This window comes from Loxodonta africana, chromosome 7, assembly GCF_030014295.1.
Source record: "Loxodonta africana isolate mLoxAfr1 chromosome 7, mLoxAfr1.hap2, whole genome shotgun sequence".
In the NCBI taxonomy this organism is placed as follows: domain Eukaryota; kingdom Metazoa; phylum Chordata; class Mammalia; order Proboscidea; family Elephantidae; genus Loxodonta; species Loxodonta africana.
Genome location: NC_087348.1, coordinates 84,822,854 through 84,836,975, shown reverse-complemented (window position 1 = coordinate 84,836,975; position 14,122 = coordinate 84,822,854). Strand labels below are relative to the sequence as shown.

Below are 14,122 nucleotides of genomic sequence, written 5' to 3'. Positions count from 1 at the left end.
GACAAAGACCCCAAAACAGTTAACTGGAGAAAAGACAGTCTTTTTAACAAACGGTGCTGGCATAACTGGATAGCCATCTGCAAAAAAATGAAACAAGACCCATACCTCACTCCATGCACAAAAACTAACTCAAAATGGATCAAAGACCTAAATATAAAATCTAAAACGATAAAGGTCATGGAAGAAAAAATAGGGACAATGTTAGGAGCCCTAATACATGGCATAAACAGTGTAGAAAACATTATAAAGAATGTAGAAGAAAAACTAGATATCTGGGGGCTCCTAAAAATCAAACACCTGTGCTCATCCAAAGACGTCAGCAGAAGAGTAAAAAGACTACCTACAGACTGGGAAAAAGTTTTTAGCTATGACATTTCTGATCAGCATCTGATCTCTAAAATTTACATGATACAGCAAAAGCTCAACTACAAAAAAGACAACGCTATTAATAAATGGGCAAAAGATATGAATAGACACTTCACTAAAGAAGATATTCAGGTAGCTAACAGATACATGAGGAAATGTTCACGATCATTAGCCATTAGAGAAATGCAGATCAACACTACAGTGAGATTTCATCTCACTCCAGCAAGGCTGGCATTAATCCAAAAAACACAAAATAATAAATGTTGGAGAGGCTGTGGAGAGATTGGAACACTTACACACTGCTGGTGGGAATGTCAAATGGTACAACCACTTTGGAAATCAATTTGGCGCTTCCTTAAAAAGCTAGAAATAGAACTACCATACGATCCAGCAATCCCATTCCTCGGAATATATCCTAGAGAAATAAGAACCTTTACATGAACAGATACACGCACACCCATGTTTATTGCAGCACTGTTCACAATAGCCAAAAGATGGAAGTAACCAAGGTGCCCATCAGTGGATGAATGGATAAATAAATTACGGTATATTCACACAATTGAATACTATGCATCGATAAAGAACAGTAATGAATCTGTGAAACATTTCATAACATGGAGGGATCTGTAAGACATTATGCTGAGTGAAATTAGTCAGTTGCAAAAGGACAAATATTGCATGAGACCACTATTATAAGAACTTGAGAAATAGTTTAAACAGAGAAGAAAATATTCTTTGATGTTAAAAGAGGGGGGAGGGAGGGAGGGTGGAAGAGGGGTATTCACTAATTAGATAGTAGACAAGAACTACTTTAGGTGAAGGGAAAGACAACACAAATACACAACTGGACTAAACCAAAAGCAAAGGAGTTTCCTGAATAAACTGAATTCTTCAAAGGCCAGAGTAGCAGGGGTGGAGGTTTGGAACCATGGTTTCTGGGGACATCTAAGTCAATTGGCATAATAAAATCAAGTAAGAAAACATCCTGCATCCCACTTTGAAGAGTGGTGTCTGGGGTCTTAAATGCTAGCAAGCAGCCATCTAAGATGCATCCATTGGTCTCAACCCACTTGGATCAAAGGAGAATGAAGAACACCAAGGACACAAGGTAATTATGAGCCCAAGAGTCAGAAAGGGCCACATGAACAAGAGACTACATCATGTGGAGACCAGAAGAACTAGATTGTGCCTGGGTGCAACGCATGACTGCCCTGACAGGGAACACAACAGAGAACCCCTGAGGGAGCAGGAGAGCAGTGGGATGCAGACCCCAAATTCTCATAAAAAGGCCAGACTTAATGGTCTGACTGAGACTAGAAGGACCCCGGTGGTCATGGCCCCCAGACCTTCTGTTAGCCCAAGGTAGGAACCATTCCCGAAGTCAACTCTTCGGACATGGATTGGACGGTACAATGGGTTGGAGAGGGATGCTGGTGAGGAGTGAGCTTCTTGGATCAGGTGGACACTTGAGACTATGTTGGCATCTCGTATCTGGAGGGTAGATGAGAGGGTAGAGGGGGTTAGAAGCTGTTGAAATGGGCATGAATAGAGAGAGTGGAGGGAGAGAGTTGGCTGTCTCATTAGGGGGAGAGTAATTGGGAGTATGTAGCAAGGTGTATATAAGTTTTTATGTGAGAGACTGACTTGATTTGTAAACTTTCACTTAAAGCACAATAAAAATTATTTTTTTTAAAAAAAGTACAGACAGAATGCTCCTTAGAAGCAAGAATGGAGAGACTTCATCTCACATATTTTGGGCATGTTATCAGGAGGGACCAGTACCTAGAGAAGGACTTAATGCTTGGTAAAATAGAGGGTCAGGAAAAAAGAGGAAGACCCTCACGGAGATGAGTTGACACAGTGGCTGAAACAATGGGTCCAAATAAAGAAATTATTGTGAGGATAGTGCAGGACTGGGCAGTGTTTCATTCTGTTCTATATAAGGTCGCTTTAAGTCAGATTTGACTCAATGGCTCTGATCAACAACAATTCCAAACCCATCACTTTTACACAATCTTAAACAATGCAAATGTCATCACTTCTTCCCAGGAGGTTTTAAGATATCCAGTTATTAAATTCTGTGTTTTGGCCCTTAGATATTTCCCCTGTTTAAATTTTATAGATCAATCACATTGCAAATTACAAATATAAACAAATGAAAAAAATCTATGGAAATGTATCAGTAAGAGTCATTAAACCTGCTTTGTTCACGGATTAGGAAATTCACAGAGATCAGCGGATCTACCTAAAGTGAACAAAGTACTTCTTGTAGTTCTCACTGAAGATGCCCTCAACACATTGATTTAGCTGGTGCCCTATTGGAGGCAGAGTAACACTGAAATGATAGCTGGCACCCTTTCACTCAAGGACATAATTTTCACCTAAATTTTTGCAGGCATTGTAATTATTCACTTGCCTGCAATTCCCTGCATTTTGGATTATTTAACTGATACCCAGAAACAAAAAACCCAGTGCCGTCGAGTCGATTCCATAGGAGATTTAGAAAATTAGAAATGATTATTTTGTTTATTTTACAGAAAAACAAATGAAGAGAGCTAAAACTGTCACCTGTTATGTCAGCATATAATAAGACTGATGTCCATCCATCAACCTTCATTCTCATTGGCATACCTGGGTTGGAGGCTGCCCACATCTGGATGTCCAGCCCCTTCTTTGTGGTCTACCTTTTGGCCTTAGTGGGAGACTTCTCCATTTTGTTCATCATTAAGACAGAGCTCCACCTTCAGAAGCCAATGTACCTCATCCTCGGCACGCTGGGTGTGATTGACCTTATTGTGTGCACTACAGCTGTGCCAAAACTTCTCAACCTTTTCTGGTTCAATGATGGAGAGATTCATTTTGAGGCCTGTCTCACTCAAGTGTTTCTGATTCATTCTTGTTCTACCATGGAATCTGGGTTCTTTCTGCCCATGGCTTTTGACGACTATGTAGCCATCTGTCACCTATTAAGACATTCGATGATTCTGACACACATCATTACAGGGAAGATAGGTCTAGCAATTGTGCTCTGGGGTGTTGTGCTTCTCCGTCCTCACCCTTTCCTGCTCCCGTAGCTTCCCTCTTGCAAAACCAGTGTCATTTCGCACACCTACTGTGAGCTCATGGCCCTCATCAAAATTGCCTGTGCTGAAACAAAAACCTGAAGAGTGTACAGCCTAATTGTTGCTTTCCTTACTGAGGGTTGGACTTTATACTAATCATTTGTTCCTATATACTCATACTTCACACTGTTTTCCATCTCCCATCCAAGGATGCCTGACTCAAGACCTTGGTCACCTGTGGCTCCTGTGTCCTTGTCATCTTGGTGTCCTATACTCCAGCTTTCTTCTTTTTTCTCATGCACGGGTTTGGGCACCATGCGGCTCCCCATGTCCACATATTTGTAGCCAAAATCTATCTTCTGATCTCGCCCATGGTGAATCTCATTATCTATGGGGCGAGAACGAAGAGGATATGGGACAGGTTCTTTAAAGTTTTCAGTTTTTAAAAGCCTCTGAACCGAATCCTTTTGGTGACTAATATCCAAAGAAAAACTTTTTATTATACATCTAAGAGTGTGTGGTTTTTCACCAACCCCCACGTTTAATAGTCAGATGACCAAAGTTTTTCTATGGAAGTAACTTATAAAAAGACATGTTACGTATGTAAATAGATATAACTATAGATTACTTATGTGCAGCAGAAATATTTCCCAATAAATAGTGAAATTAGTCTTTTAGACTGCTCAGGCTCAGTCATGTGAACCTAAATGCTATGACTATCATGCAGTATATTTAAAAATTCTAATTTACCTGAATACATGAATCTATCATTATAGCAAACATTAGCCTGAACGTATCCTACTTGGACATCAGGTTTATAGAAGTGCAGGAAGCTTAAAGAAATTACATATTCATCTTTCTTTTCCTGGGCCATTTTGATGACACTCCAGAGTTCTTCTTAGTTTCCTTTTTTTGCATACATTACTTCCCCCTCTTTTCTGAGGAAATTCTACTTTATCACCCATCCATTCTATTATCTAATATGGGGCATAGTTAACTTGTGTCATATTTATTTTTCATGCTTCAAGGAAAATGCCTTAGTTTTTTAGCTTCACCATAAAATTACCTACCCCTCTCTAGACTCCTCAGCTTTAAGCACATTTAAAGTCTGTGCTCTCTCATTAATTAAGAGTGTTTAGTCTGTTCTTGTATAGCATCTTCTATGATATCTGGCCATTTGAATTGGCTTGACTGTATATTTCTATTCTTATTGCAATTTCTCAATATCTAAAATAAAAATTGTATTTAGTATTATCGATACAGGCATGGAAAAAGGATACACAAATGTATTTTATTTCATATTACCCTTCTGGGTAAATGTTCTGAGTGTTGTTTCTCAATTCTATTCCGTGAGCTCCTTCAGCTAATGTATATAATGGCGTGGAAATCACTACTTTGAGGTCACGGAATTACCAAGTAAAATTATTCATTAAGTACATGATTTGGAATAAAAGGGGGGGAGGGGGAGGGTGGGTCTGAATGGGAAACCTCTTAGGATAAAAACCGGAAAAATTAAAAACCAACATGATATATAATCAAGGACTTTGGTTGATACTTCAGGGTTTATCAGCAGATTTTAAAATTTCCATCTTTGGACTCAGTTATTCCTTTTTAAATAAATATTCTTCTTTCTCAAGTACATATTTCAGTAATTTCTTTAGTGAGAGTCTCCTGGAGGTAAAACCTCTGCAACCTATTCATTTAAAAGTTTTTTCTTTTTTTTTTCTCCCTCATTCTTTATAAATAATTTTTCTTTCTACACACATCCATTCTCAGGTTATTAGGCTTTATTAGCCTACAGTTTTCTGGAATCTATTATTGGTTTAAAAATTCTGTCATTGATCAAATTAACATTAATTTGTATGCAACACTTTTTCTCTGATTTGTCTTTAAAATCTGTTTTTGTTTCATGTTATGCAATTTCACATGGATAAATTTCAAAGATGTTATGCTAAGTGTTAAAAGTCAGACAAGGAAGTCTTTGCTTTAAAGTACCCTAGGTGATTGTTGTATGCAGAAATAAGAAATAGATGACCTGAACAGTCCTTTACCTATTAAAGAAACTTAATCTGTAGTTAGCCTCTCCACTCAAAAGAAAAAACAAACAAATAAATACAATTTCAGGTTGAGATAACTGCACTGGTAAATTCTACTAAATGGCTAAAAATGAAATTGTTAAAAATGAAATAATACCTACCCAAATTATCCAAAATATAGAAGCAGAGTGAACACTTCTGAATTCATCAAAGACATAATTGGGTCAATATAAAATAGGCGACATGTGCTACCCAGAACCCAGGACATGTGATAAGTAGTATAAATGGATAGATAAGGAATGAACATAATATCATAATAGGGGTCCAGGAGAAGGCATTTGTTTCCATAATAAAATACTGAGTGATTTTTATGGAGGAATTTCAAGCTCAGGATGTGATGCTAATTAGTGTAAACTTCCTGTACAAATTTATGACATCAAATTTTTTATTTCAATAAGTATTTTTTTTAAGTATAGTCTACAGCATGCAAATGTCATGGGAAGGTCTATAGAGCATTCTGAGTGAAGCCTGTCCTAAAGTTCACATGAATATTTGTTAATTAAGAGCTCCTGTTATTGCTACCTTCGAGTCAGCTCCAGCTCATGATAACCTTGTATATCATAGAATGAAACATGGTCCTATACCACCTTCATGATCATTGGTAAGGTTGAGTCCATTGTTGTGACTATTAAAATTTCCTAGAAGTCCTGTAATAAACACATAGATAAAAAAATTTTTTTCCCTTCCTGGATTTTGTGAACATATATATATTTTTAATTTAGTCCTTTCTACACTTAATGTCAATAATGTTGTACAGAAGCAGAAAACAGTGAGTGATATTAGGTGGAACTAGAGGTCCATTGACCTCCTCCCCACCCTACCCCACAAACAATAAAAAAAAAAAAGCAAAATCCCTTGAATAATGCTGGAATTTGAACATCACTGGTAATTCCAACATTTTATAACAGTGAAGAAAACCCTGGTGGCATTGAGGTTAAGAGCTGTGGCTGCTAACCAAAAGTTCAGCAGTTTGAATCCACCAGGCACTAGGGCTGTCTAGGGTGACTATGAGTTGGAATCATCTCGATGGCAATGGGTATAAAACTGAAACTCCTCCATGGGGTGGCAAAAAAAAAAGAAAAGAAAAAGACACAGAGTTAAAACCATTTAGAAAATGAATAATTTATTTGCAAAGAGGTTCCAGTAAGTCAGTTTCCATAAGAGAGGGGAAGGCCCATCAAATAAATAACCAAACACATCTTTCAAGTAACAAAACCTATACATTTACTAGGATTACAAAGTTTATATGATTGTGTTCGGGGGAAGAATTCTAACTTTTTCACATAATTATCATATTCACAGTGGCACACCTTATCTTTAGACTTTAGAATGGCAAAGTCAAGAATAAAGTTTTTTTTTGATAAAGAGTCCAGGAGTATGAGAAATGGTCTAGTGTTTATTACATTCAGGACTAGCACTAGTCAGGATGACTCACTATTTTTCTTTAAATTCAGCATATGGAGTGCTTTACAGTTTTTCTGTTTGTTTCACTTGGTTATGGTTTAAACCAACTGTGACTGTGGAATGCAGTTGGCTTAGTCATAACGGAAGCATAAAAATGTGCTGGTTTTCTTGCGCTCAAAGGATTAGTATTATTTCCAAACAGTGAGAAAATATAAAATACTTTTATTTGTGTGTTTGGTATGGACTTACTTTACATTTCTGAGTTTGAGACATATGCTTCAGAGACCAAAGACTTGCCACTGACAGGCCTCCTCCAAATCGACTATGATGTCTTCCAAATGTTTTCCTCCAATTTTGAACATAGAAAATCAGTGCCACTATTCTATTAAATTTGATTCTTAATGAATACAAGAGCTATGTTTTATTTCTTAGAAAATGTTTTCAGCACCTGCTCTCTAATCTGTTTAGTTCTGACACCATAAATTACAAGATTGAGAGCAGGTGGAATGACCACAAAGAAATTAGCAAGAAGGATATGAATGTACCGTGGTATATTCTGGCCAAACCTATTGGTCATGAATGAAAAAATGCAGGTGTGTAGAAAGCCAACATGACACACACACGAGAGCCACAAGAGCTGAGTGCTTTGAGCTGAGCATCATGCGAAGGGAGTCGAAAGACAGAGTGAAGGATCTGGGCATAGGAGATGACAATGGCTATGATGTCAAACACCAGGAAGGAAATGGCACATAAGCCATAGATAATGTTGACCTTAATGCTGGCACAAGACATGTGGGCCATGCCCATGTGCTCACAGTAGGTGTGGGGGATGATACAGTGTCCACTGAATGGCAGTCTGAGGATGAAGAAAATAAAAGGAATTGCAATGGCTAAGGGTCTCAAGAGGCTGATCAGTGCTATAATTGATACCACCTTGTTTGTCAGCACTGGTGTGTAGCGAAGAGGGTTACAGATGGCCACATAGCGATCATACGCCATGGCCACGAGCACAGCTGACTCCATGCCAGTGCATAGGTGGATGAAGAACATCTGGATGAGGCAGTCCTCAAAGGAAATTTCTCTTAGGTTGATCCAGAAGATGCCAAGCATCTTGGGGATAGTGGATGTGGATAATCCCAGATCGATAAATGACAGAATGGCCAAGAAGTGGAACATGAGCTGATGGAGACTACTGTTAGTCAGAATTACAAAAAGTATGCAGATATTCCCAAGGACGGCTGTTAGGTACACAGCACAGAAAGAGAAACCAATCCAGATATGTACATTTTCCAGCCCAGGGATCCCCAGGAGGAGGAAAGAATAGGCGTGAAATACAGTGGTATTGAGTGGGGCCATCCTTCTGGGATCTTTTTTGGAGCAAAATATACCATAGACCAAGTATGTCTCATTCATTGAGAGGTCTCAGGCTTTGCTCAGTACACACACACACACACACACACACACACACACACAAAGAAAGAAATCACTGGAACTTCTATCATATTTTATCCATATCATTGTATTTTAGAGGCCTGAAAGTATACCGAATTTAATGGTAAAATGCAGTCACATGATTTCAATGTACTTCACTGGATTCATTAAATTAAATTCAACATTTTAATTCAATAAACACTGATTATCTGCCAGTTATGTGCCAGCTTCTGTGCTAAGATTGGTTATAAAAGATGACAGAGTAAATTCCTTTCCTCATGGAATTTAAAGTTCAGTGGTTGAAATAGTAATACATTCAGTGATCTAAATTAAAGCAATAATTTCTAACATAAAGTCATTCCCTGGTTACTTTGAGTATAAAACCCACATTCCTGAAAATATTTTATTATTATTGTACAGAAAATTGTTTATATTATTTATAGGCAAAGAACTAGGAAAACAGTATAAACATGTTGGCTGTCAATATGACTCTACCTATTTTATACCACATATGTGAGCTGAACGTATGTAATGCAGTCTTCAAAGAAACTAGACCTGCAGCAAACCAGAACTTTCTGAAACAATTTTGGATTAATGCAGGCCTCCCACTGTTTAAGCCCCAAGACAATTTCTCATCCCACAGTCATTTTTCTATCTCCCCTTTCTTGCTGATGCTGATATCAGAGTTTTATTCTGCCTTACTGTTTTATTAAGGAAGTCACAGTGAACTTCATTTCAGGATGATCCTTCTACTCTAGCCCTGCTTATAATGGAATGTGCCTAACCTTTTTCATTTCTGCCTTGGTGATAGGCAAATACAGCCTTGTCTTTTAAAAGTATCCTCCTGCTAATGACTGTAAGGAAAGAAATGAAGTTAACACATTAACACAAACAAAAGCTAATGTTCAAGTTTATAAAACATCACAAAATTGTCAGATAAAGTGAGTTAATTTAAACACGCTAGTCTTTAACACTCATCCCATCTCTTTAGTACACATAGTTTACTCCATGATCGATCACCTTAATAATTATCAACAAAAACACTAGATGATAGAGAGTAGATAGATAGATGATAGATAGGTAGATAGATGATAGATAGATGATACATGATAGATAGATAGATGATAGATAGATAGATGATAGATAGATAGATAGATAGATAGATAGATAGATAGATAGATAGATAGATAGATGATAGATAGATAGATAGATAGATAGATAGACAAAAGGCAGAATTGCTCAGTAGAAATATGAATTTCACAGTTTAGTAGAATTACCAACAGGGAAAGAAGTTTAATCCACACAACTATTTACATATCTTCTAAGTAGCATAAGAGAAATGGAAAGATTCATAAGAAGGGGCTGACGTGAGATCATTACATTATTGGTCAAAAACAAATAACCAGGTTGAGAGACTAGAAGAATAACTCTTAGAAATAAAAACTATGAAGAAAATATCTTTGATGCGAGCAGAGATGCCTATGTACAAGGAGTGGTACTTGAATTGCAGGGATATGGGGGGAGAGATGAAGTAGAATCCTATAATTGGGTTTCTCTATGACTTGGGTTCAGCTAACTTAACAGATGTTAAAAACAAAGAAAAAAACTAGTCACTGTTGAGTCAACACTGACTCATGATGACCCCATGTTGTCAAAGCAGAACTGTGCTCCATAGAGTTTTCAGTGACTGACTTTCATAAGTAAGCCACCAGTCCTTCCTTCCAAGTCACCTTTGGGTGACTTGGACCTTTCAATTAGTAGCTGAACACTTTGCACCATCCAGGGACTCCTTTAAAAAAAGAAAAAAAGCAAAGGAAACCTGTTGCCTTCCAGTAGATTCCAAATCATAGTAACCCTATAGGACAGAGTAGAACTGCCCTATAGGATCTCCAAGGAGTGCTTTGAACTACCGACCACTGGTTTGCGGCCATGGCTCTTAATCACTATGCCACCAGGACTTCTTAGTGTGTGAAATGGCACAGTATTTAGAAACAGACACTAGGAATTCAGGCCAAGTTATGTTGCTCATTGGCCATGTGATCTTGGCTAAACTATTTCCCTTCCATAAATCTAAAGCTTGTCATCTATGAAATGAGACTAAACTGTCTTCATTACAAGGTTGTCAAAGGCATGCCTGGTCCAAGATGGATTAATAGACAGCGTAGTTACAGTAACTGGTTGATCTCTTGCTTAGAGAACATAACAAAATAAAGAGCTGTAGTGAACTTGGTTCTGACGTACCTTGCTATATAACCCTTAAAACAAAGACTTACACACTTTAAATACTAAACCTCCCTTTATCTGCATATAAAGCTTTTAACAGGGAACATCTGAAAGGCTCGTACTTAGACATTTTCATGGACCTTGGCGTGCAGCTTTGGGTACCGCACCATCCAAAATGATTAGGAGTACCTTCTGGTTGAGGGAACATAGCAAAAGGTTTAGCCATACTTTATTAGGCTGTAACGATTCAGGGATACTCCCTGAAAGGTTTAAGGTAAACTCTGCTTTTGAGGTATGTTCTGCCTCCATGTCAGATATAGGTTCAGGCTGGGGACCATTTATCCACACTTCAAATTGTATTAAAAAGAGAGTTGAATTGAAAGATAATATTAGAAGGACAGAAAATGTGTTAAGTGACAGAACCTTAACAGATGTGTGAACAGACATTATCCAGGTGAATGAAGAGCTCTAGAACCCACAGAAAATGGCAAAGGTGTCAAAAGACAAATTAGTAGCACACAGAAATTTGCTTTTCTCTTTTAACTGTGTAAGAATGAAGACAGGCAGTAGTTGCTGCTCAAGTGTACACAAAAGACTATGTCAGAAATTTAGTCAATTCTCTTGTCTCCACCCTTCAGTCAGAAGTTTCCCCCTCCTCCTCTCTTTTCTCTTATCGGTCTCTTCCTTATGCTCAGCTGGCTAGAGATAGAATCCATGCTCCTAAAACCTTACCAGCAGGCACACCTAGAGGTTAGCAAGCCTTCCCCAGCATTCTTCTGAACTTCATTTGTTCAGCCAGAAGAGTTTTTTGTACAGCCTCCAGGGGGAAAACTGCATGCCTTGGAACTCCCTGGAGATAGTTGGAGGCAACAAAGCTCTGAGATCTGAATTAACTCCTTTTAGAGTGAAATTGAATGTCACCAGATATAGGTAGTCCACGACCTGGTTATGGGCATAGACTTCAAGATCTAGAGTAATGTCTTTTGGATTAGCACATTTCCAAGGAGAAAAAATTTTTTATCTCGCAGAAGATTTAAACATTTTTCCATCAAGTTTCCTGGAATTGGGTCTAAGCTTCATATAATGAATACGTGGAGGTGGGGTGGGAGTGGGCTGGTCCAGGTCCTATGATAAATAATACCTGGATTAAATTTGGGTACATCTTCTTAGAGCTGCACAACTATTGTGTTAACTTACTATTCAGCATAATTGCAGTGTTCAAACATAAAGAAATGGATTATGATTTTATGGTGACAATATTTAACGTATTGTACTATCTAAAGATTACAGGCTAAAAAACCCTGTGGAGCAGTTTTACTCTGTACTATAGGGTTACTATGTGTTGGAATCAACTTGATGGCATACAACAACAATAAAAGCAAGGTGAAGAAATGCATTACAATTTTATATCACACTGAAATCTATCATTTCATTAGACTGGAAGTTTCCTGTCCGTAATGGAAAGCAAAGATGAAAACTTGGAGGGCAGAGACTAACAGTTTTGTCCTCATTTTCCACTGACTACTTACACGAAACCATGTACAAAGTGCCTTATTTGTGTCAACTTTAAAACCTGTAAAATTTGATTTGTCAAAGGAGTTTTAGTTGTTTTTAATTCTAACATCATGTAGGTTATTATTTCATTTTACTGATGAAGAGACAGAAATAGAGAAGGTAAGAGACTTATGCAGAATGCTGTAAAGCCAGGTTTTCAGTTTCCATTCTAGAAGGCTTTTCCATGAGTGATGGAGACTGATCTTGGACACTCAGAAGACTGAATCAGTTTCATTGTTCATTCACTGACGTATTCAGTGAGCACATACTGACCATCTACTATGTATCATGCATTATTTTAGGTGCTGTCCATGTAGTAGTAACACACAACAGACAAAATGCCTATTGTCTAGTAAGAGAAGAAGGATAAGAAACAGAATAAATCAGGTAAATGGACGGTGTATGAAAGGACACTGTGGAGAGGGTGAAGGTAAGATTCCTTAGTTCTAATGTGCATTGTCAGGGAAGCTGTATCTAAGAATGTGACATTTTAATAAAGGTCTGAAGGAGAGGAAGGAACAAGCCATGTGGAATCTGAGGGAAGGGCATTCCAGTCAAAAGAAAGAGCAAATCAAAGAACCTGAAGTTGAAGAATGTATGGTGTGGTTACAGGATATTCAAATTTCACAGAAGCGGTCTCAAAAATGTTGACAAAATTGGAAACCCTTAGACATTCACAAACTCACCTTTCAGAGGGTCAGGATCCAACAGGATAAGCCCTAAAAGAGACCCTCACGTAGTGGCTAGCAATCAGGCCAGTCCATGGATGCTGATTCAGTTAAGAAGCCATATTTAAAGAAACTCAACTACATACACACACACACACACATATATATTTTTTTTTCCATTGAGGTCCCTGGCTGGTGCAAACAGTTTGAGCTCATCTACTATCCTCAGGATTGGCAGTTTGAACCCACCCAGTGGCTTTGCAGAAGAAAGGCCTGGCAATCTGCTTCATTAAAGATTACAGCCAAGAAAAACCTTTGGAGCATAATTCTACTCTGTAACACATGGGATTGCTATGAGTAGGAATCAACTCAATGGCCATGAGTTGTATTTTTTTAGGTTTTTTTTTTTAACTGTAGTAAAACATGGCAACAGAAGAAACATAGCATCGTCAGATTATCAATAGTTACTACAATTTCTAAAATCACTTTGATTCATGAAACTATGTCTTTTCATTCCTTCTTCTACCAAACTATGATAACCAGATATTTAAGGATACCGCATGCACAAAGAGAGAAAATGAGTATTCAATTTCCTTCAAGTTTTTTACAGCCAAGTGGAGTGAGGAAGAGATGACACTCACATAATAAAATAAGGGGAATAATTCTTTTTACGGCAGTTCACTACCTGCATATGTTTAGAAAATCCATGTGCAGTGGGAAACGGTTTTTAGCCAGTGAGACAAGCAGTGGTTTAGTGCTCTCCTGGGGCTAGTGCCCCCGCGATACGATTCTGATCACTTTGTAGCTGATGTGATTTCAGCCGGTACCAGTCGTCTGCAAGCTGATTCTGACTCATGGAAACCCCACGCCTGTCAGAGTAGAAATGTGCTCCAAGGGTTTTCTATGGCTGGTTTTTCAGAAGCAGATCTCCAAGCCTTTCTTTTGAGGTGTCTCTGAGTAGACTTGAACCTCTAGTCATTTGGTTAGCAGCTGAGCTTATTCAACTTTGCACCATGAAGGGACTTTGATGCTTTCAGGAAAATTTGAGATATTTCACTTTAACTTTGTGGTGGTTAACTATCTCTGTAACGTTATACTTTATTTCCTTAGACATCTGTTCTCTTTAGTACACTATATGTCTTATAAATCTGAAGGTTTGTGAATTTCCTTAATTTGGGAATTAACAGTCATTATTTTTTTAAATATTTCCTTCCTTCATTTATTATTTTCCTTCCTTGTAAAATTCTTAATGTTTCCTTGAAATTCTATTTTAATCCGCTAATTATCCAAACCGTTTCTTTCATTTTCTGCAATTTAT

The 14,122-nt window shown here is 37.8% G+C and overlaps 2 pseudogenes; one reads left to right on the top strand and one right to left on the bottom strand.

Annotated features, from left to right (window-relative positions):
- The first annotated feature begins 2,939 nt into the window (after nucleotides 1-2,939).
- On the top strand, nucleotides 2,940-3,874 carry LOC100675705 (olfactory receptor 52D1-like; annotated as a pseudogene).
- Nucleotides 3,875-7,349: 3,475 nt separating this feature from the next.
- Nucleotides 7,350-8,375, bottom strand: LOC111748382 (olfactory receptor 52E1-like; annotated as a pseudogene).
- Nucleotides 8,376-14,122: the final 5,747 nt, after the last annotated feature.